This window comes from Macrosteles quadrilineatus, unplaced genomic scaffold, assembly GCF_028750875.1.
Source record: "Macrosteles quadrilineatus isolate MER2022 unplaced genomic scaffold, UCM_ALF_1.0 Scaffold_2__2_contigs__length_208266976, whole genome shotgun sequence".
In the NCBI taxonomy this organism is placed as follows: domain Eukaryota; kingdom Metazoa; phylum Arthropoda; class Insecta; order Hemiptera; family Cicadellidae; genus Macrosteles; species Macrosteles quadrilineatus.
In genome coordinates this window covers 25031880-25057896 of record NW_026542595.1, presented here as the reverse complement: position 1 = coordinate 25057896, position 26017 = coordinate 25031880, and positions in this window count along the sequence as shown.

Below are 26017 nucleotides of genomic sequence, written 5' to 3'. Positions count from 1 at the left end.
AGCTAACTTGAGGACAATACGTTGTGGATTTTATAGATCAAAGATGAAATACTAGTAATTGAGCGGAGCGGAGCGAAGCTCTTTGGGATCGACTTAATCAACTTTCTGCTCAGTACAAAGGAAAAAAAGTCGGATGATGACCACAGATCAAATAATACAGAGAAAGTCTTAAGTTTACATTTAAGTAACAATTTGGAAACGACCACTGATCGAACAGGTACAGTATTTTACAGATTTGATTTACGTAACTAAATAAGGTTATAACAAATAACATTTATCTTATGTTATTGGGAGTATCTCATGATTCTGCAGTTTTAAATAACTAGGTATTCTGAAATCAATATTGTTATCTAAATAGGCTATTATGAACATGCTTTCTTTGAAATATTATTTACTTTGAAATATTTTTGATAATATCATTGTGTTGGCAACTCACTCGTTGTACTGATTGTTGTGTTTTCAACGACTTGGGGTATATTATTGCCCAAGAAGAATGTAGTATATGTTCATCATTAGGGCCTGAAGTGACTCTTTTTGACCCGAGGTCAAGTTTTACGGTCGAGGCGAAGCCGAGGTCGAAAAATGAGCGAGGGTTAAAAAGTCACTTTTTGTGAACTATATTTTTCGTCACATTGCATCATTAATTTAAGAAATAAAAGCTAGTAAACGAAATAATTGTTATATAAAGATAATCTCTCAAAACGACTTCCATCTTGTTTTCAATTCTTAGTGCAAATAAGCACCTGTTTAGTAGCCTAAGTGATTAAATTATTTCGTTTTTTACGATTGTGTTATTATACCATCGATATGTCGAGCAATCGACAAAAATAGGCTTAAGCCTTACCTAATAAATCAATCGATGAATAATTTCGATCAATACGATTGCCACAATCGAAATTTACAACTGTTTACAACAGCTGATTTTTACTCCCTAAGACGAAAATTTTACTCTCTAGAGAGTAATCATGCTACTTTAGACCCGTAACACATGCATTAAAAACGGCTGTTTTGCTACAGTATGACGAAATAGCTTATTCCCTACATGGGAAATTTGCTAAAAGCTTTTTGCGTTTTCGTTTTACAATAAAATACCTTTTTCGCATAAGAGTGTCATATTAAGGAACATTTCAGAATGTATCCCCAAAATTTGCCTGATATTTGTAGAAAATGGAGACGAGCAATAAGCGCCCGAACTCACAAACAACTACCAACATAAAATTCGAATGTACAAAAATATTCAATTTGAAAAGATAGCTTATCATTTCGTCAAGATACAGTATCAACGTAAACGAGGAGATGATCAGACGAGGTTCGGCCAAAGACACGCTCGAGTCAGACCCAGAGACAGAAGCAGATTACACTCATCCTATATCTTCTTATGAAAAGAAATAATAATACTTGTGTAAAGAGAGGGGGAAAGAGCTGACACAATGTCGGAAGGTAATCAATAACTGTGATCCGCGACTCAAAAGACGTCTTACGGCGGAGACGGATCAAAGGTCTACCTAGATCCGGTAAATACGAGAGACGGATCAGAGATCTGTGGTGTTGACATTCGGAACTGCAGCTCTGGCGGAGACAGCGTTTAAAACATAACCTATTGCAAACAAGTTATTCTAACTGTATGTTACGAACCACCTTTGCGAGTTTGTGTTAATGAACGGAATTGTAAAATCCGTTATAGCTCGATTATGACGCCTTAACATCAGTTAAAAATTAGTGTCTAATAAGAGATGCCAGTTTGTTACTAGCACAGAATGTACGTGTTAAAGCGATGGTTAAAGCATATAAGCGTTATTAACAGAAATAAATCAATTAATATTTTTCTTTGAATACTAAAGTAAATGTCAACCAATTTTAAATGTTTATAGAAACAAAATAATGTGTCCATCGAATTATTTATGGAAGGTCAGTAATCAAATGTTTATGTTCACATGCAATGCATTTAAAAACATAATCTGAGCGAGTGTGTTATTATAATGCAATACGTTACAATACTAAACCAATAATTGATTATATAGTTTCATCCAAATATAGCACAATATCAACTGGACATTGTACATTTGAAGCTACTCAGGGTTCAACCTACTGAACGTTCAATGTGCTAATTGGAACTCGTAAGTTTATTAAATAACATTTTATTTTTAAAATTTGTGTTTGTAGGTTTCCCAGGAATATTCATTCCAATTAAGGAGTGCCCTAGTTATAGGCATATCATCATCATCATCCGTTATTTTACGTTCCTACGTTCATTTTTCCAGTAAGAGGACAATAGATTATTTAAATATACTTAGTGAAATCCTAGATGTTCTAAATATTTTTTTTGAGCAGGCTTTAAAATCTTTAGTTTGTTTTAGTGCAATCATAGATAAAACATACTCAATATAATTTGTTATATCTAACAGCTGGTTGAATATAAAAATATTCAATAGACCTATGAGGGTAGTTTCTTTACTCTGTGATTTGTCATTGATTATAGGAAATAAGTAATTTGATTATATAACCATTGCTGTATACAAATCTAAACTCACGAGTCTTCAAAGGAAAGCTAATGAAAATTATTTTACTACCAGACTTTTTAAGGAAAAGTTGGGAAATAACAAATGATCACATGTTTTAATTCATCTTGGCAGCTTGTTCTTTGCAAAACATGTTGAACTGCTTAAAATATGCTTAAAGGAATAGACTTTAAAGGACTATACTCAATTCCCGTACATAGGACGGGCCAACAGCTCGTTTTAAAATAAAATCTTGGGTACACCGAATTCATTAGATAGTTAGTTATCTTCTTAGTACTTATAATTGTATTTCCTAATTCATGACCATAGGTGAACCAACATAAGGAATGGATCGTAAAATAAACGTAAATAATGAAACATAACCTATACAATCAATCATGATGGCAGATGTGGAGGGTTGTGAGAACGGGGTTGTGGGAGGGGGGCTACAACTCTGACTGTTTGTCCTGGGCTAGTGGTCGGTGTTTGAAATGTAACGTTCGCTGTCTGTAAAACAAAGACAGTTGATAAAACATGGACAAACAGAGAGCGATAGTGAGGTAATGGCAGAATACACACACGGTCGTGGTCTCTCACTCTCTTACTCTCTCACTCACCTTGGGGTGGCCCCGCTTACCGCAGATACTTGTTATATGAGGCTACTCGTACTCAGTCTGATTTATAAACAATTAATAATTGCTTCGAAAAAGTTAATTTTACCTTCATATTGTTATGAACCGATTCACCGTCGTTTATATTAATAAGTTAGTTTATTTAGGGGTTCCTTGTTCTAACTAACTGTTGAAAGAGGGTCATAGTAATCATCTTGTAATAAATGGCACCAATGAACCAAGACACTGACAGGTCTACAAAACTGGTCATGCTCGGACAAAATATAAGACGAATAAAGGTCGATTCACACACATCAGTCCAGTCACAGTTCCGTTAGGCCGGGGCCACACGTGGCGGATCGTCCGCGCGGCTTATGATCGTACGATCATAAGCCGCGCGACGATGTCCCGGCCACACGGAGCGGATGAACCGCTTCCGGTTGAGGTTTCCCAGCCTACGTACTGAGATTCTAACATGGTTTAATTCACTCGTTCTCGTTGTAGTCATGGAAGAAACTCGTATGTTAGTTTGTGCATTAGAAGCGTGTGGTGAGCTAGAGAGAGCCTAAGGCAAACCAAAATCATTGGGTCCGTCATTTCATAACCGATAAACCATTTGTGTTCCAAACCTTTTACGAGCACATGCGAAACCATAGTTCGGAGTCTTTTTTGTTACTATCGCATGTGGATAGCATCGTTTGACGAGCTACTTCAATTGCTTTGACCGCATATAACTAAGGAAGATATACTCATGAGAAAAGTACAACATGAGAAATCCCACATTATTATCTTTAACAAGTTCTACTGATTTGTCTGTACCGAACATTTTACACCTATAAACCGAAATGCACAAGCACAAACTAAAAAAAACACTACAAATGCTTGAAAATGAGCTCCAACCGCGCGGACAATCCGTATCGTGTGGCCACTCTCATAAGACTACATGTGTCATCCCCTCCAACGCGGCTTATGATCGCGCGGACAATCCGCGACATGGCGCGGACAATCCGCCCAGGCGGCTTAGGATCGCCCCGTGTGGCCACTCTCATTTGATTCAATGTGTCGTCGCACCACGCGGATCATCCGCGTGGTCCGTCCGCGCGGATGATCCGCGTCGTGTGGCCCCGGCCTTACAGTCCAGTTGCAGTCCAGTTACAGTCCAGTCACAGTTGCATCCGCAATTCCTCAGTCAATTGCCCGTCAGTTGGTTTCAGTCAGTTTTCCGTCTCTAATATTTACAGTAATTTATAGTCAAAAAATTTAAATTTTAAACCTATATTCTATTAAATTATCATTGTCCATCTTGTTGATTGTTACAAACAGTACTCAAAATACAAACACAACCATTTAAATAACAATAACACTATTTTCTAACCTCAAACAGTTCCGTCAGGCGTCCGAAGAATCAAAAAGTATCGTTGGAAAGAAATCTGAAATTGACTGACGGATGCCAGCAGAGTGACTGACGGGACTGCAACGGATGAGTGTAGATAGCGCAATAGAAAATCCATCAAAGAATATTTTTGTTAACTGTGACGTGCCTGAAGTGACTTTACTGTGACGTGCCGTAACTGATGTGTGTGAATCGACCTTTACGAGAAATATTTTTATATCAAACGTCACTGTCTCAGAACTTAAATACCCGGACTTATACTAAATGTTTTTTCAAATCCCGACGAGATTCGTAATGTAGGACCATAGAAATGGCATTTATACACAAAAGTAATGAATTGGGTTATTTGTTTGCAGTTATTTGACACTCATTCACAAACGCCATAGCTTTTTCTAATAAAAACTACAGGTAGGGAGGTAGTTATGGGCTCTTCTGGAAAACCCATTCGTTATAAATATTGACCAAAGAAGCAAGTCTGTAGACTGACTAGCTTAACAATGCATCATTGAATTGATACCAACACTTAATAGCTCGTCATTCAGAATACAAGCCTTCAGTAATTTACTGTTTCATACTCTACTGCACTCTTGTATTCCCCTCCATGCAGTGGTCTGAGAACATTGTGGAGTACCTGTATGATTATGACTCAGTACATTAGTCCCATCACGTGTGTACACATTCACTACACCAGTCTCGACACTAGAGATGTGACCAGATGGATATGTTGGTTGCTATTTAATTAAGCATACGGGCGGATTGTGGCTGCAGAAGGGAGCAGATTGCTGCTAGTTACAAGTAGATGCATATCTATCAGGGCAATGACGGCCCAATGTAGTGTAGCCTCAAGAGCCCGCGGCCCGCACCTTGTGACATTCCCATGTCTTAGTGTTTTGTTGAGCAAGAAAGGGTTCGATTCAGATTTGCCTACAATAGTACTCTTGTGCAAGAATCTGTGTAACAGTGCGGGCCAATTATAAACACTAAGTAGAGTGCATTATCAAATCCGTTAGAAACCTCTCACAATTTGATTAAAAGATCACAAGTTTGTTTGTTAAAAATGCTTAACGTATCAAAACGTTGCATACGATATTACACTAAGAGCTGTAAAAAAATCAATAATTATTATTCGTGAGTATATGAGTTTAAACAGTAAAAAACGTAAATATATTGCAAGAATCCCACGGGTGTGATCTGTGTAAACAATTTCATAGTTTTAAATAAACATCACATCATATGCGTCATATGCGTCTAACCTGTTAGTGAGTGCAGTGTAGATAGTTGTTTTTCAATATCTTGAGTTTGTATGTAAGGCTTTGTAAAGGGTTTAAGACACGCATGGCTTGTCAGACAATGGAGGTATTTGTATTATTATTTAGTAGACAAACTTATTTAGAAGATAAATTAAAATGTTACAGAACTCAAAGGGTATTTCAAGAAGAAGATTTCAATGAATAAGGCTGTGCTTTATTTTTACAACTAAATAACCACGCCGCAAAAACCTGCAGACTAAGCGAATTTTGACTTGTTTGATAGATTTTAAGTAAAATATTTCCATGAACGAGCCATATTAATTCCCCATTTGAATAATATTAGATTTAATGAGTATATTTAGTTTTACTGCTACAGGGAAGGGGAAAAGTGTTTTTTGGTAGAAAGTTTATAGTATAGAATAAATAAATGCGTCAATAAAATGCATCCATAAGTATTTAAATGTACAGTTTTTTTCGAATTTCTTTCGTAACCTTTTATTGTATGACTACAACAACGCTTCAATATACATACGGTATACAAAATTGTTGTTTTAACCTCTACACGATGTAATTTTTTAATAACTTCATTTACAGGCATAATTGTTGGGTAGCCAAATGTCAAAAAGAGAAAAGCTGTAGTAACAATTATTTTCTGTCTTTCACAAATTTGTCTTTCACAAATTTCCGTAAACACTTATTAAAAATATTATTTATACTTGAGAAAGAATTCTTTAGTTCCTCTCTGGAATTTGTCAAGGAATCATCGTGCCCCTAGTATGCCCTCTCCCGTAAATTATTTAATTGTTTGTGAACGACACCAGTTATGGCAATTGACATAATAAGTGTTAAAGGATAAACATACAGTTCCATCCCAAAACCGTGTTTGTTCACTATGAGTCCAAAGTTTGTGAGTTTACAGGAGGACAACGTTATACTTATTTAAAAAAATGCAAACTTAAAACACTTATTCCAACAGCAACCACAAAACTTACAAAACATAGTTAAATATACTGTATAGACGTTTAAGATTCTAATTTTAATTCAACGTGTATTTTATCAAATTATTCTAGTATTATTTAAACCGTAATATTTGTGGACTCACAATTGAATTTTGCAAAAACCATGTATTGATTCTAAAACACAGTAGTGTACCACTATGTTAAGGTCGTATTTACCTTCCCCTAACAGCAAACATTCTTTTTTATCAATAAAATAATATGTTTAAGATTGTTCTAGTAATTAAACTGTCTGATATAAATATTAGTGCACATTATAATTACTGTAGTGTCTAATATACAAAGCGTTGTGGTGTGTCGTGGTGTTGGGTGTGGTGTGTAATAGAGACCGCACTATAATGATGGGGCAATAATGTGATCTGAGCGGGCAAATATTTGGCATATTACGTGACGTCACAGCGCATATTGGCCACGCATGATTGGTCCATCATCATCACGTGATTCATATTAAAAATGTCTGTTTACCACCCTCTTCGCCCGCGCAACACCATGCCTCAATGCTCTTGATTAACTCTTAGTCCGTTTTCTTGGCAGTTTTCTTAATATTTGCTTATTAAATTTTAATTTTGCCTCTTGTAAAGTCATAAAATTAGTGATTATTACATTCAAGGGTTAATATTCATTATTGGTGTATAGTTTATAACGACCTGACTTAATTGCTGTTATTGATTTTCGATTTGAAACTCGGTTGTGCGCTGTGAAAGGTACGTTTTTAGTAATTTTTCTGCGAACCCTATGTAAAAGAAGACAAATCACTCTGTCCGACATATTCTCAGTGGGTGTTCAATACGTTACGTAGGTGATAAGAAATTTGTATGATTCCCTTTTAACGAAATATGGTAAAACTACAATTTCTCTCCCAACCTCGTAATTTCCAAGATTTTACAGCCTTGGTTATAAATCCTTGAGCATGCATATTGTGGTCAAATCAATGCATACAAATTAAAAATGTATTTACTTAATTTTATTATATTATTATTATTATTATTATTATTTGGATTCAAACTCGATACACTTACATAGTTGTTGACAGTAACAACACGTTGCTGCATATTAAACAACAATTAAATAAAGTAGATAAATTATAATTGAAAAAAACATAATATTGGAATAAACACATAATTCCTAGAAGCCTCAAAATAAGTTATCGATTAAGGTAAATACCATGAAAAGTGGCAAATTGAGTGGCGAGTGGCGAGAGAGGAGGCAGTAATCTGTTTGTGGGGCTTCCCGCGTAATTGTCGACATCTCCCGCCAGATAATCGAAACTTCTGCGCGATTTCTCGTCATATAAAGGAAAGAGAGGTCACACAGCGTTGGGGGAATCAACTTACCAAAGCACTATAAGTAATTTGTTGTGTCGTAATGAAATTTCACTGCACCGCTGAAATGACTTATATTATGTGTCATTAATGGTAATAACTTGAGTAATGTTGTCAGATTTTTATGGCATTTGGCTTTAAAGCAAGGCCCCACTAGAAAAACCTAGTCGGGCCTTACTTAAAGGTGTAGTGCGGGATAAACTTGAATGGCTAGCGAACCAGTATAATCGGACCATGGGAACGGGGCTCATGGTGGTAAAAGGAAATTCGCTTAGTATGCAGGTTCGCTGCGGTGGTGGTATTTTGCAAAAACATCGTTTATAACTGTCGGAATTTTAACTCTGAAATGGGCTCATCAGAACGGAATTATTCAACATTTGTTTGTAATTTTGTAGCTGAGTGAGGATATTGATAAATAATCAAATAATAACGCAAACGTTGAAAAATGAGATGCTCGTATATGTAACTCATTCGCTCTCAACACTCCCAAGTGAGGAAGTCACGTAGGTCTAAAGTATAATTTGGATCAGTTTGCGTTTCCACATAACGAGTTTGATAAGCTGAAAGCAAATTGCTATAAAGGTTAAAATGAGTCATAATCGCAGAGGGGAAAGTGAGTCAGGAGTCAGAGTGCGTGAGCATGTGTGCATATTGATGAGGTGCGTGTGTGCAGGATGCAATGCACTGTTATTATGCAAGGCGCCATACCTTCGGGCTGGTATCTCCCTTGCATCTCCCTGCACCTAGTCAATACTATCGGGCCGAAACTCCAAACCTACCTTCAAATAACTTGGTGGAGGTACTATGAATACGTCCAGAATCACATAGATATTTTACACTTCTGCACCTAACTACTCAAAGTTAATACAATTATCAAGAGAGATGGGTGTCGATTAATTTTATTCGCTATAGACCAGGTATAAAACCCTGGTTATTCGCTATAGACGACCGAAGTGCACAGGTTGTTGTTGCACAGCAAGTACGGTGTATGAGTGTGCAGTGTGCAGTGTATGGGGTGGGAAGCATTACCTATCCAGCAGGTATCCCCAGTCCTCACCCGCATGACCGTCAAACCAACCATCCACCTGCTACAACACCATACATGCGGGTCCTCCTACACTAGTAGTAGATGATGCTGCTGACCTTTACAATCAACACACCTCATCAGATATACAGGTGGAGTCTGATACTAATCAACAGAATAACAGTTATCGTCACTTCCAAGCTGTTAGTGAACTTACAAGTTACAAACTATAATGTGTTGGTGTGATTTCTTAGCTTCTCTTAAATTCTAGTTAATATGTATTTTTAATGGTTGTACATTTTATCATAATGTACCTTTGCTGGTTCTGTATAACGTTATGTGAAATAAATTGTTGACAATTGAATAATTTTTACCGCAACAATCCTACGACATTTATTTTACAATTTTCGCTATACCGATTTTCTCTCTTCAATAAAAAGTGCAGAATAATTTAGTAAAGAGCTAAAGTCGAATATTCGATAAACTCAATATAATTAATACTACCTTAATCCATGGTGTTTCTTTACTGAATGAAAGTACTTCAAACTCTAAGAGTTTTTAGATTACTCATTAAATGCACGTTTACCATTGGTTTTGCATTAGCAGAAGTGGTTGTACAGAAGCGGCGAGACGCACGAGGAGTGAGGAAGGGCGAGATTGGCTCATGAATAATTTATAACCTGTAATGTTTTTTGAGCTTATAACAGTTTACAGAGAGACATCTGCCGTGTGTTGGTCCTGGTACTGGGGCTGAGGGAATAATGGCCACAAACTGATACATAATCACCTACCACCTACCCGACCTCATCATCTTCTCTACATTATCTACAGGGAATGCCGGGCAAAAGCGGACATGGGCCATCATTAAAGAGGGCAACTGCGGACACAAGGGATGATTGCCACCGGCAAGGGGTTAGAATGTCACTATAAAAAAATATTTCAAGGGTGGAACATAGCGGAAATATGTATCTATGACGGGGTGGAGGGATGAGGTCTACTTGTATTTCGCAGTTTAAAATGTACACTCTGTTTTATATATGGACTATGCTACTATAATACACGTATCGTTTGTGTGTACAATGATATTAAAACTGCTCCAACGATTTTAACAATTGATCCAAGAGCCTTCAACAAATGTTATTTATCATGAATATGTTGTCATTGTCTTTACCGTGAACATTTTCAATATATATCACTCATCAGTATGAAAATGTGTGTTAGTCAAACAAATGGAGTCGGGTCATCACTAGGAGAGATTTTTGGCTTTCTTACTTTATTAGTCCGATCATGCTGGTTCGCGAACTCGTGCGAATAGATGATCTTACCATGAGACCTAGTAAAAGCTTGTCTCGTATACGGGAAATTCGCTAAAACCAAGAAATCAGTAAACAATTGAATAATACTCCGCCGCTGTAAACCTACACTTAGCGAGTTTTGGGTTGCCAATGTTAATTAATTGACCAAGCTGATAGACACGTCACGACGTACAGTTTTGTGCTAGGTTGATAGGCCTGCAGAAAATGTAGTTTTTATTCGAAACTATTGAATTCCAACTCTTGTAATACGTTAAAATGTAGTATAAAGACAAACTAGGTATTGACAACTGGACATAATCTCTCCGGGTAACCAACGACATGCTTTTGTGTAACGGAGTCAAATTAGTTTCAAACGTTGAGTTTTTATACAAAACTACATAAGAATAGGTCTAAATACACCTAAATACACCAAGTTATAAAAAATAATAATTTGAAACTCTTGTTGATATCATAATACTCAAATATACTTTATTGGTTTTATCTGTAAATATTTTCTTTTCTTCAGTTAAACTAAATTTTATAAAGTGAGAAAGCCAATTTCACTTAGTGATGACCCGTATTCATTCTTTATTAAATAAACATTAAATAACTAACATTAAATAAACATTTTCTTACTGATGAGCGATCTCTTTACCTCGCGCCCTTTTCCCCAACGTAGATACATAATTGCCATAATTATTATGTCCGCAACTTTCCGCCCTTAAAATGTGCGTAGAGAAATGCCAACACATTTTCAGATGGAAGTAATCCCTAGTGTCCGCAATTGCCCTCTTTAATAATGTGTCCCCAATGTTCCACGTCGGCTTTTGCCCGGACACCATCAACAGGCACCCTAAATGTGGGCAATACTTTTGCTGTATGGATTTTAACAAATTATTATACAGTAAGATAGCTTACATCGATCGAAGTATATTTGCTCGAAACAAATCATACACTGACTGTACATAGAGGTGATGTATTTTTTGTGACCCATTTTTGTTTCGACCCAAACTAAGATTCGTTGATCGTCACAAATAACTTCACTCAAGCATTTAGATACTCAAAACAAATACCAACCTCTGTTAACGCCAACCTTGCATAATTATACATAACGCACAGACTTAGCACGCCGATGACTTCAAAGGAATGTTTACAAGCAACAATGTGGAGCTAATTTTACAACAACGTCTAGATAATTGAATAAAGCGGACGACGACAAAGCATTCCCTGGTCGTTACCTCAGAGTATGTAATTGATACTTTGCACATGGCCGGTGTTTACACTTTACAGCTGAATTGAGTGGGTTAGGCGACATTATAACAGGAAATTCTTATTAGTAACTCAATGTAGGAGGTTGCTTGGGAAAATATTTGCATTTTAGTTTGTTTCGAGTTTATTACCAGTAGGCCTACATATCGTTGTGCTTCTAGCAGCTGGTACATGATGGTTACAGTTACATCTCAAAATAAAAGTTACTTGGTTAGTTATATCTGAGGAGGTAGACAATATGTTTGTTCAATTTATTTTTCAATAATAAGTGTGTAGAGTAGAAATTATATTTTGCTAATTCGTTTATCAATTTGAATAGATGGCTGGTGAGTCAGCAAACCCAATATAGTAAAATAGCATATTGTATTGGATAAGATACATTTTAAAGTTTTTTTTAAGATATGACTAAACATAACAAAGCTTAGGCCTAGCAATGTTTGTGTAATGTTTGTCAAACATTGGGGTGAAACCAGTAGGTTCAAAATGACGAGCGGTTCTGGGGCAACCCTGGTTAGTTGAGAGAGCTGAGTGATGGTAAATAGCCCATGAGGACACCCACAGTTTGAAATATGTTCCAGTTCACGGCTAATTTGGCGCTGTTTAACAGACGAGCGCCTTCATGTAATTAGTGAGGTCTGAGGTGTGACGTCACACTAGAGTGGTCATCACGATTTGATCGTCGCGGTGGGACGGCATGTCGTGTATGTATGTAGCCCTGCCATAGCTTCCGCCCACCTGCGCCGCTATATTGGCGGGCTTCCGTCGGTAATGCACCGGGAGATGATGGAGTAACGGAACATATGGCGTCCCCACACACCACTCTAATCATCCTGGAATATTATTTTGTCGATAGGGTTTCAAATAATTGGTCTTCAGCAATCAGCATGAAAGCGTTATTTTGTAGGTAAACTGTTCAGCAGTACAGCTGGTATACGCAAAAATCGATAATTCTTTTGAATCCAATGTCAACGTTGTAGATCTTGTAAAAATAAGTAAATAGTTGAAGAAGTAGGCCTAGAGAGGACCGTTCTCTTATCCATTCACGACGCGAATAATTACCTTAACTACAGGGAATACTTCTATGAAATGAAGGGGTCATGGGGAAAACGAATAAAACAAGAACCAAATTTTCCACCAGAGACTTTTTAAAGTTTAAATACTCACAAGAAAAAAAGTTTAACTTTTTAACAATTTTTTGATTATTTTTAGCTTGCGTCTTAAATAATGTATGGATTTCAAAATATCCTACAACAAATTAGCATGAGCAATGAGTATCAATGTATGTACTCGAACTCTGCATATTGTCTTTGGAATAAATAAGTAAGACTTATTTATGAATTCGTCAAAAATGTTAAAGAGAACCGTTTTAAGACAAATCTTTTTAGAATTGTTTTTCATAAAATTCCCCGGACCGTCAGTTTCCTTAAGTTAGTGTGGGGTTAAGAACTGGCGAATTTTCTCGCAACGCTCTTTAATTAAAATCCCATAACTAACAACAAAATAATTTAAATACTTGCTTTACCCATCATCACTTCATATATTACACAGTTTTTTTTTAGATTGAGATTTATTTCATTTTAGAATCAACGTGATATGATTTTTGAGCAGCCAAGGAGCTACATGACTTTTCAAAGCAAATTCTTGTTTTCGTTTAGCTTTCACCAGCATCTTAATGTCCTCTTGCACTACTATAGACAGTTAGTTCAGTTTTAGTTTAGATAGTTAGTTAGTTTTAAGCTTTAAAACTAAAGAATGTTTTCTTTGGAAATCCGCAGTGTATGCCATGATTAAATTTATATAGAGGCGATTTATAAGGCTATAATTATTGTCTTCGATATTTTTCTAATGCTACATTTGACACAATTGATATAACATGTCAATTCGTCTGAATAAAATTTGCGACGTTCACTGTCATCGAGGTTGAGGAATTATTTATTTGATGTTCAAGCGATTGAGAATAATTAAATTCCGCTTAAGAAATGTAACGCCCAATAAATTGCCATGCTTAAGAATTAAGATAACAGTTAAGATAGCAGGTGCCTGAAGAAGACTCGGCCGTCAAAGGAGAAAGACAGACGTCAGGCAGCTGTGTTTTGAGCCAAGAAGGGGTGTTCCTTGGGGTTCAGCGACCCGTCCTTGAGGAGGCCAGCAAGACACGTCACGGAGTTCCCTGTGCCCAGCAGTTCTAGCAGCCAGGTGTTTGTACTAGCAGCTGTCCCTACAGCAGCTGCTGTCGCTCGCCCCTCGACCCTCACCACACTCTCATTATCATAAACACTCCCCTGCAGATTGTGCACGCGGCCCGCCACGCTCGGCTGCGTCATTTCCATAGTTATACTACACACCACGCCGCTGCATTGTCAGCGAATAGCAGTTTCTCTGGTACTATTTAGCCCTAATGGGTCGATAGTATGAATCACTCAGTAGAATGCTAGTTGATTGTCAGATCGTTTGGGTTATGGGCTTTCCTGTTTTCAAGGGAGTGTGGCTAAATCGGCCCCACATGTTATAGGGTTGGTCTGAACAGAAAATACTCGAAGAACGTTGTTGCTGTGGCTTCGCTGGTGGCTTCGACAGTGTTAGACCCTGTTTGATAGGTATGAGAGTACCATTACTTCTCTACACATATAACTGACTAGTGTGGTGCTCAGCAAGATTGTAACTTATACGAATTGTTTGGAGATACAACTAGGAACTGCGGAAAATGTAGTCTTGGCAAGAAGCAGAGCTTCGCAATACCATGAAAACATTTTGCAGAACTATAGTACTACTTATAGCATACTTTTACAACCTTTAAATCCCTCTTTTATCAGTTGCGGTGTTAAGTCACCTGCGTGTCTGATAAGCGTTTAAATGTCCAGGTTCAAGTGATAACCACATATACAGCCGCAGCTGTTCTGTTATCACTTCTTATCATCTGTTGGCGCTCCCCTTGATAATTAAATAGCCATCCACCCTATTACCATTAGCTTGTGTAATCTCTATGCATGTGCTATGCGAGCCTGTATATCAGATTAAGCAAAATACGCATAATGAGAAATAGGGAGGGTGTAATGTGTGTGGTTTCTGACAAAAAATCCTTCAGGGCCACAAAATCTTCTTTCCAGTACTCGTGATAATTTTCGTATTTCATCTTACTTTATACAGTATTCATTCGACGTCTACTACCTTTGATAGTAGCTAAGTGACATAAAGATTTGCTCATTCTAACTCAAAAGCTGCCGGTTTACCGGTAAAATTGGATGTTTGAAACTTACTTGACTTTATTCTATCTTGAGTTTACACTTGTGATACAAGCCTTGTCCTTTCGCTTCATCTAAAAAGTAGGAATGAACATAATCATATTTTGATAACACTCACGAGCATTGGGGTGAATTCACATTGGAAGACCAGGGCGGTAGTATGTTGTCTGTTTGCTAACTATGTCACGCTATGTATTTATAAGTTTTAAATAATTAAAATTTTAATTTCCGGCCATTACTCATGACACTTTTAGTTAATAACTGTGGCAAAATAAAGATCACATCTAAAAGTAACCAATCTGTACGAGACATAACACTTTATCATAAACGAATTCGAGATTTTAATTCGCAGCTTCACGAATCTCTGTCTAGTGCTAGTTGGACAAATTACAAATTATTTCGATCTTTTAACTGTATTTGAAGTGAAAATGTATGCAAGCAATTTATTTACTTTGTCCAAAAAATAAGGTTGGTCTCGGGTGAATGAAAAGCCTTGTCAGACACAGAAATAGGCCTTTCATTAACTATTTTTCAAGCCTTTGAATCACAATAGCGATGGATAAATGCCGCCGGTGAGTAGTGAGCTCCCCTCGCAAGAAGGAGCCACGGAGCACGCAGGCTGGTGACGTAAGGAGCTCCCCCTCCCCCCACACTGTCTTGTGAATGAGAGGGTCTGGGGAAGGAAGTGTCAACAAGTGCGTGGATGTCGCGTGGCTACAGTCAGGTGTAAGGTGCTTCCATCCTTCCTTTGCCTGCACCTGCGACACACCACACTGTCTGCTTACATAAGTGACGCTGTCGTCAAGACTGCTGACCTGCTGACCGATCAGTGCTCGTAGTCAAAATGTACCTGAATGTTAATCAAGCAGATAACATTTGCTCGATTATTATCATGGTATGTGTTTAAAATAAAGAATTCTTTTCTTAAATGGGCAAAGAATGTCAGTGTTTTTATACAGACCTTTGTAAGGAAAGGTGTTTTATTGAATATATAAACTTTTCTCTCATAAACGGAGCTAACGATTCCTGTGTGTATTTAAAGTAACCACAAATTATAACAGAAGTATTTCTGATTTAATACTCGTGGAAATAAATTCTATACTCATTCTTTGAATTGCGTTCATTTTCTTCTTCTGGTTGAATATATTTTCTTGCTTCTTATTTAGTCAGATGATACTATAATCACAGATGTTTCTTATTACTATGGGCATCTCTATTGATTGGTTGATCTACATCGTAATCATCTGAGTGGTATGCTGTAAATAGATTCCATGTTAACTTAAATAAAACAAAATTATGACTTTTTATTCAAATCCAAACATTGTTAGAGAGGCAGAAAATTACTAAGTGACATCATTATTAAAACTTCTAGGCTTTTATTAGGACGCAAAGTTAGAATGGGATGATCATGTTGCAAAAACCTGTTCAAAACTATCAAGGTAGTTAACATCTTAAAGTAGAATTCCATGTATTTACCTTCTCTCTTGTTACTTTGTTTCTTAAGTTAGTTGCCTTGTAGTTAATGTTATTGGAGCAATAGCTCTTAACTTCAGTTTGTGCTGTTGGTTCAAAAAAGCTACAAGGATCGTAGCAAACTCACCTTCCTCTTAGCACTGTAGGTATATACCTATGTTTAAACCGTTTAAATCCACAATGATGTAAATATGTATATTTTAATAAGCCCAGTCTACGTAAAACACAATTATAAGAACATTTTATGATGTAAACGAGTTTTTAAATCTGTCATTGGATGTTTCAATTCCGTGTTTTAAATAATGTAGCTACCATAACAATCAAATTGTTTGTTGTAACTTCGATTTATGCTTAAGATTATTTTTAATGTGATACTGTCTATTACATGTATATGTTCAATTCAATGACTATACATGATCCTAATCTACTTCATATCGGTCTACCCTTGGGGTAACTGTAGGCGAAGCCAAGTGAGTAGTAAAAGAAAGTAGCGCTCTTTTTCCTTTGCTATAATTTTACACACGAAATTAAAGACGGTGACACACTATCGATCTTTTCCCCGAACAAGACCCCGAACCGAGCAGGGAGAAGGGAGAAGGGAGGATGTTCGATAGTGTGTCACGAGTCCGTACACCGATCAAGACGCCGAACAAGACATCAGGCCGAGCAGGGAGACGAGCGCTCTGGAGGCGGGTTTTTGGCGAAAGATCAAAGAAAAGATCGGTCCGATGTACGGTCCGATGTACGATAGTGTGTCACGGTACATTTTTGCCCCGTACATCGTCGCGAGCGCCGCACCGAGCGGCCGCCTGCGCTAGCATTGATAGTTTCGCGCTCTCACTCGCACACACTCTCTATCTCTCTCCAAACTTCCTTTTGCCGCGCTCGGTAGAATTCGTCTGGTCTTGGTCATGTTCGGGGAAATGTTCGGAGTAAAATTTTGCTGATATTTATCTCCCTTCTCCCTTCTCCCTGCTCGGTTCGGGGTCTTGATCGGGGAAAAGATCGATAGTGTGTCACCGCCTTAAGCTCGACACGTCCTTGGGACGGAAAAGTAGGATTGCGTTTAATATGAAATAACGAATTTCCATAAACTTTATGGACTTTTAAAATTACAAAGTTATCAAACCAAATTGTTTGTTCATTTAAAAAAAGAACACACTATAGTATAGTGACCATGTAGGTATAGGCAGTCAAATGTTCTACTAAACAGTTACAAGCTTATCAGGCTGTGTTGTAGAAGACAAAGGGAGAAGAAAATTAGGCCTAAATGTATCATATGAACCAATAACGATGCAATGAAAAACTTGTTTTTCTTCGCGGACTCTTATGTCAAACGTTACATATAACTACCAGGGAGTTCAAGTTTTTTTTTTTTTTACTGGAATGTATCCATCGTACAGATTACTTTCGTTACGCATACAGTACCAGTAACCCATTCCTGTAGTACGGTACTCTCGTCAAGAGTGAGGGGAGGGGCAGAGATACTAGTGGAGGACTAGGGGGTGGCACGAGCCTCGCAGCTGATAAAACATCTGTCTGTCCAGCAAACAGCTGCGATTTGATATTGTACCACTATCAGCTGATATTCTGGCAGCGAAAACATTTACCAAATGCCTGCACAAATAATATATGAGTCATTATTGAAAATCCAAAGGACAAGGCAAACGAAATGTTTGTTTTATACAAATTCATTGGCCAACGATGCAATCTTATCAGAATAGTATTTAATTTTTTATGAAAATTGTAGTGATTAGGGCTACTATTTATATACAGACTGTCCCAAAAGTTCCGGACCGGTTTAATATTTTCTAAACGACAACAGATAAATCAATAAGATTTGGTACATAAACACCACACCTAAAAATCTACTTTTTTAAGGAAATATCAATTTTCTGTCACATCATGGGGACGTCCCGCAAGGAGTCAGAAGGAAATCTTAAATAGAAGCATAGGTTGACATGTACATCAAATTAAAGGTCTTTGCTAGCAGAATATAATGCCGCAAATTTGAACTCAAACGGACAACCAAGTCAAGAATGACAGTGGTTCAAAGATTCATTTAATTAGCATTTGGGGGCACAGCCCTAGGAATCGGAAAAATTTTTTAACGTAAGCATAGGTCGATATGCACATCAAATTAAAGGTCTTCACTAGTAGATTACAATGCCGCAAATTCAAGCTCAAAAGAACGCCTGAGTAAAAAATGGCAGTCGTTCAAAGATTCAAAATGGCAGGTTCAAGAAATCTTTGAACGGCTGCCATTTTTTACTCAGGCGTTCTTTTGAGCTTGAATTTACGGCATTGTAATCTACTAGTAAAGGTCTTTAATTTGATGTGCATGTCAACCCAGGGCTAGAGATATACAGATGTCAACCTATGCTTCTATTTAAGATTTCCTTCTGACTCCTTGCGGGACGTCCCCATGATATGACAGAAAATTGATAGTTCCTTAAAAAGTGTATTTTTAAGTGTGGTGTTGATGTGCAAAATCTTATTGATTTATCTGTTGTCGTTTAGAAAATATTAAACCGGTCCGGGACTTTTGGGACAGTCTGTATATAAATACATTATTAAAAACTAAGTACCCTTTTAAAACTAATTTTATTATACAACAGTTGATTAATTTTTTAAATAAATATTGATAAATCATGAATTTTTACTGCCATTGTTGTCTGTAAACTTGTAATGCAATAGAGAAGGATTATGTTATGTTTTGGCTGTTCACCGGTGTGAGACAAGTTTTCTAATGCCATTCTCGATGAAACACCTTAAGGAAAGGACCAATATTTATTTGTTTTGCAAGGGGTGAGCCAACCAGTACAATGACGGATAAGAAGTATGCCTAGTAACAAGTGCCAGGATTCGAACCCACGACATCGCTGCCTTGGGCCAGGAGTCCTTGGTGCTATACCGACCAAGCCACCGACTCTCAAGTCTGGGACCACCATCTCTTATTTTGTATTTTAATTAAATGCTACGGATTGTCGTGGATTGAACCACTGTTTTGAATTTGGTTTATTTAGCTAGGTAGAAATTTGTAATAAACTAAATAAAAATAAAGCTTTAGTATTTTATAAATGCATTCATCCTACCAAGATAATTTATTGTTAAATACTTCTTAAAACAACGATAACTTGTTCTGTTACTTGTCTTGTAAAACTCAAATTGATCATGCATCTAGTCTTGGATGGATTAAAATGAGTTATTACCACAAGGATATACGGCTTAACAATTCATTTATGTCATTGTATATTTTGCACTCGTGCCAATTGCATCGGACCAGAGAATGCATGTCTATAGTATAATATTTCGTAAACAACGACCCAACGCCAATTGTATACCTAAACAGAAGGTGGGAGGGCTGGAACTGCACTCACGGTCAGTCCCTGGTCCTAATCCATCTACGGAACTGCACTCACGGTCACTTTGAGCCATTCTGGAGGTACTGGAACTGCACTCACGGTCAGTTTTTAATTAGCCTTTATCACATTGTGCAACACCATGATTGAATTGATTAAAACTTATTAAATTAGTTGAAATATATTGAAAAGTTTTGATTAAATTAATCTAAACGTCAAAAAATAAACCTACTACTGACATTGTAAAAAAATACACATATATATGTGCACAGAAAATTCTAGCATAGTATTTACGATAAAATGATAGGCTATATTCTTATTATAACTAAGCTTCTTTTGTAAAGGTTAGGTTAGGTTAGGTTAGGTTAGGTTATTTATTGTTGTATTTATTGGGACAGACACTAAAACGTGTATTAAATAAAGTATTGGATAAAGTAAGACAGAGGACGGAATAAACAGATGACTAAGGGGCTAGCGAAGCGTTCAGCCGTGAAAGACCGATTTTTGACCGTGAGTGCAGTTCCATTTGGCTTAGGCGGGCTACCCTTCCAACCCTTGTAAATTCCTTTGACCGTGAGTGCAGTTCGTTGTCAGCCATTTAGGTTTAGGTATAGGTTGTAGACCTGAAATGTTTCTATTTATATTCTTGATATCAACGCCAATACTTGGTATACGCCAATACTTGGTATACGCCAATACTGTAGGTACTCTTTACTATTATGTTGCAGTACGTCCATACTGCTAAATACATTTTGTACAAATTAAACAATTTAATCCTTTATTATAAAAAATATAAGATTGAACTACGTGTTGTTCTTATCCGTGGTGTTGGTAATTAAGTTTAAACAATTTAAATAAATAAAATAATTTGTGTGGATAAAACAAAAAATATTTTCTTTATCTCTTTTACTGGAGTTCATAAACGGTATTGTGCATTTATATAAAGTTAAATATTATTCAACTAGATGGTATTCTTTTCCATAGTGTTGGTTATTTTGTAAAAAGCTTCGTTGATATATTAAACATCAAGTTCCTATGCAGCAAGCAAAGTTTAGTGAAGTACAAGTATATATTCCTTTTTCTGTTTTTATAACCTTATAAATCACCTACTAGTAATTTAGATGTAGATTATTTAATCATATATCTATTAATCTATTTACATCATTTACATATCAAAGTGTCGAATGTGTACAATCTCTGATGAAGCTGTGACATTATGAGGAGACTGGGCTATAGTTCAATCTGTGGGAGGAATGTGTACAATCTCTGCTGAAGCTGTGACATTATGAGGAGACTGGGCTATATCTATACAGTTTAATCTGTGGGAGGAATGTGTACAATCTCTGATGAAGCTGTGACATTATGAGGAGACTGGGCTATAGCTATTCAGTTCAATCTGTGCGAGTAATGTGTACAATCTCTGATGAAGCTGTGACATTATGAGGAGACTGGGCTATATCTATACAGTTCAATCTGTGGGAGGAATGTGCACAATCTCTGATGGAGCTGTGACATTATGAGGAGATTGGGATATATCTATACAGTTCAATCTGTGGGAGGAATGTGTACAATCTCTGATGAAGCTGTGACATTATGAGGAGACTGGGCTATAGCTATAGTTCAATCTGTGGGAGGAATGTGTACAATCTCTGCTGAAGCTGTGACATTATGAGGAGACTGGGCTATATCTATACAGTTTAATCTGTGGGAGGAATGTGTACAATCTCTGATGAAGCTGTGACGTTATGAGAACCCTGGGCTATATCTATACAGTTCAATCTGTGGGAGGAATGTGTACAATCTCTGATAAAGCTGTGACATTATGAGGAGACTGGGCTATAGCTATAGTTCAATCTGTGGGAGGAATGTGTACAATCTCTGATGGAGCTGTGACATTATGAGGAGATTGGGATATATCTATACAGTTCAATCTGTGGGTGGAATGTGTACAATCTCTGATGAAGCTGTGACATTATGAGGAGACTAAGCTATAGCTATACAGTTTAATCTGTGGGAGGAATGTGTACAATCTCTGATGGAGCTGTGACATTATGAGAAGACTAAGCTATAGCTATACAGTTTAATCTGTGGGAGGAATGTGTACAATCTCTGATGGAGCTGTGACATTATGAGGAGATTGGGATATATCTATACAGTTCAATCTGTGGGAGGAATGTGTACAATCTCTGATGAAGCTGTGACATTATGAGGAGACTGGGCTATAGCTATACAGTTCAATCTGTGGGAGGAATGTGTACAATCTCTGATGGAACTGTGACATTATGAGGAGATTGGGGTATATCTATACAGTTCAATCTGTGGAAGGAATGTGTACAATCTCTGATGAACCTGTGACATTATGAGGAGACTGGGCTATATCTATACAGTTGATTCTGTGGGAGGAATGTGTACAATCTCTGATGAAGCTGTGACATTATGAGGAGACTGGGCTATAGCTATACAGTTCAATCTGTGGAATGAATGTGTACAATCTCTGATGAAGCTGTGATATTGTGAGGAGACTGGGCTATAGTTATACAGTTCAATCTGTGGGAGTAATGTGTACAATCTCTGATGAAGCTGTGACATTATGAGGAGACTGGGCTATAGCTATACAGTTTAATCTGTGGGAGGAATGTGTACAATCTCTGATGAAGCTGTGACATTATAAGGAGACTGGGCTATATCTATACAGTTTAATCTGTGGGAGGAATGTGTACAATCTCTGATGAAGCTGTGACATTATGAGGAGACTGGGCTATAGCTATACAGTTCAATCTGTGGAATGAATGTGTACAATCTCTGATGAAGCTGTGATATTATGAGGAGACTGGGCTATAGTTATACAGTTCAATCTGTGGGAGTATTGTGTACAATATCTGATGAAGCTGTGACATTATGAGGAGACTGGGCTATAGCTATACAGTTCAATCTGTGGAATGAATGTGTACAATCTCTGATGAAGCTGTGATATTATGAGGAGACTGGGCTATAGTTATACAGTTCAATCTGTGGGAGTAATGTGTACAATCACTGATGAAGCTGTGACATTATGAGGAGATTGGGGTATATCTATACAGTTCAATCTGTGGGAGGAATGTGTACAATCTCTGCTGAAGCTGTGACATTATGAGGAAACTGGGCTATATCTATACAGTTTAATCTGTGGGAGGAAAGTGTACAATCTCTGATGAAGCTGTGACATTATAAGGAGACTGCGCTATACCTATAGTTCAATCTGTGGGAGGAATGTGCACAATCTCTGATGAAGCTGTGACATTATGAAGAGACCGGGCTATAGATATACAGTTCAATCTGTGGGAGGAATGTGTACAATCTCTGATGAAGCTATGACATTATGAGGAGACTGGGCTATAGCTATACAGTTCAATCTGTGGAATGAATGTGTACAATCTCTGATGAAGCTGTGACATTATGAGGAGATTGGGGTATATCTATACAGTTTAATCTGTGGGAGGAATGTGTACAATCTCTGATGAAGCTGTGACATTATAAGGAGACTGCGCTATAGCTATACAGTTCAATCTGTGGGAGTAATGTGTACAATCTCTGATGAAGCTGTGACATTATGAGGAGATAAAGGGATATCTATACAGTTCAATCTGTGGGAGGAATGTGTACAATCTCTGATGAAGCTGTGACATTATGAGGAGACTGGGCTATAGCTATACAGTTTAATCTGTGGGAGGAATGTGTACAATCTCTGATGAAGCTGTGACATTATAAGGAGACTGGGCTATATCTATACAGTTTAATCTGTGGGAGGAATGTGTACAATCTCTGATGAAGCTGTGACATTATGAGGAGACTGGGCTATAGCTATACAGTTCAATCTGTGGAATGAATGTGTACAATCTCTGATGAAGCTGTGATATTATGAGGAGACTGGGCTATAGTTATACAGTTCAATCTGTGGGAGTAATGTGTACAATATCTGATGAAGCTGTGACATTATGAGGAGACTGGGCTATAGTTATACAGTTCAATCTGTGGGAGTAATGTGTACAATCTCTGATGAAGCTGTGACATTATGAGGAGATTGGGGTATATCTATACAGTTCAATCTGTGGGAGGAATGTGTACAATCTCTGATGAAGCTGTGACATTATGAGGAAACTGGGCTATATCTATACAGTTTAATCTGTGGGAGGAAAGTGTACAATCTCTGATGAAGCTGTGACATTATAAGGAGACTGCGCTATACCTATAGTTCAATCTGTGGGAGGAATGTGCACAATCTCTGATGAAGCTGTGACATTATGAAGAGACCGGGCTATAGATATACAGTTCAATCTGTGGGAGGAATGTGTACAATCTCTGATGAAGCTGTGACATTATGAGGAGACTGGGCTATAGCGATACAGTTCAATCTGTGGAATGAATGTGTACAATCTCTGATGAAGCTGTGACATTATGAGGAGATTGGGGTATATCTATACAGTTTAATCTGTGGGAGGAATGTGTACAATCTCTGATGAAGCTGTGACATTATAAGGAGACTGCGCTATAGCTATACAGTTCAATCTGTGGGAGTAATGTGTACAATCTCTGATGAAGCTGTGACATTATGAGGAGACTGGGGTATATCTATACAGTTCAATCTGTGGGAGGAATGTGTACAATCTCTGATGAAGCTGTGACATTATGAGGAGACTGCGCTATAGCTATACAGTTCAATCTGTGGGAGGAATGTGTACAATCTCTGATGAAGCTGTGACATTATGAGGAAACTGGGCTATATCTATACAGTTTAATCTGTGGGAGGAAAGTGTACAATCTCTGATGAAGCTGTGACATTATGAGGAGACTGGGCTATAGTTATACAGTTCAATCTGTGGGAGGAATGTGTACAAATTCTCGGTGTAATGGAAGAGCTGTGAAGGGGGAGGGGGTCATGTAATTGACAATGTGACAATGATGTAGACGACTTTATCAGTTGTCCCGTCGCCTCCCCAGTCTCCCACACAGCAATCACTTTACACGCTTTGTAGGTTTTGGTGTCGTTATTGAAATTCCTTTAAGATGTATTGATAGCATTTCGAGAAAGTTATCGTTCAATGTGATTATCCAGCGAGGATAAACCAATGATGCTTTATATTGGCTAACGTATAACATACATACACACTAATTACTATTAGAAAATATTGAAATATGCTAATTTAAAAACGACAATGTGTACTGGAACACACAAACCCTGTGTAACTTCTTTTTACATAACTGGTCGTTGCCCCTGTTTATACTGATGAGCACTATTTTAAAAATATACGAGTATTATATGTCAATCATACTACTTACAATTTGCTGCTACTCCCCATTTGGCTACAACTTTAACCCTAAATTTTAAGATCAATGTCAATTCTTAAGACGTCTACAACGACACTCTGATAGAATGCCATATAACCACATCTTGCAGGCATACCCTGGGCAAACATAATCCAACTTATGTCGAGATATGTATTTATAAATAACATTGGCAATCAGTAAAATTGCCCAAGACATATTTCATTTCAACAAAATTTATAGTTTATGAGGATTCGCTATTTCTAGTTTTGATTTATATTCTGTATATATATCAAATAACTAAATGTACAATGCAGTTGTCTGCTTGAAATATTGAGCGGAGCAAGCATCCAATACTTTTCCATAGTCAATGCTACATCTGTTTTACGTAAATGAGATGTCTACTTGCAGTAATCTATAATGGTACGTATGGTTCACGTAGATAGAATCTAAAGTCAATGGTGCTTAAGCCTAATTGGTTATTCATTTTGTAGTAAATTATGCTCAGTGGTATTAATTCGATTGTTCTCCCATTTTTCTGTATTTTTAATGTGTTCGTTTAGATGATTTGCTGATAAAAATGTTACTACTATTTTGTTTACTTTTTTATTTATTTATTATTTATTTTGAAAACTGAGTTTATTAATAAACTTTGCCTATTAGACACAGTAAAAAAAAAAACTTAAATTTACGATATAAATAACATGTAACATAGATTAATAACGTTGTCCATATAAATGATTTTGAATGATTTTACATGATTCTTTTAGCACTTTTATGACTATTTCATTTTTTAATTTTGATGGAAGATTATATTTTTTTAAAAATTTCTTAAAAAAATTTTGTAATAGTCCCTCTTGCACCAATCATTATGCCAATTACTGATATTGAATTTAGATTATATTTGTTTCTTAAATAAGTTTCACATTTACTATAAATTTTCCTCTTTCCTTCATCTACT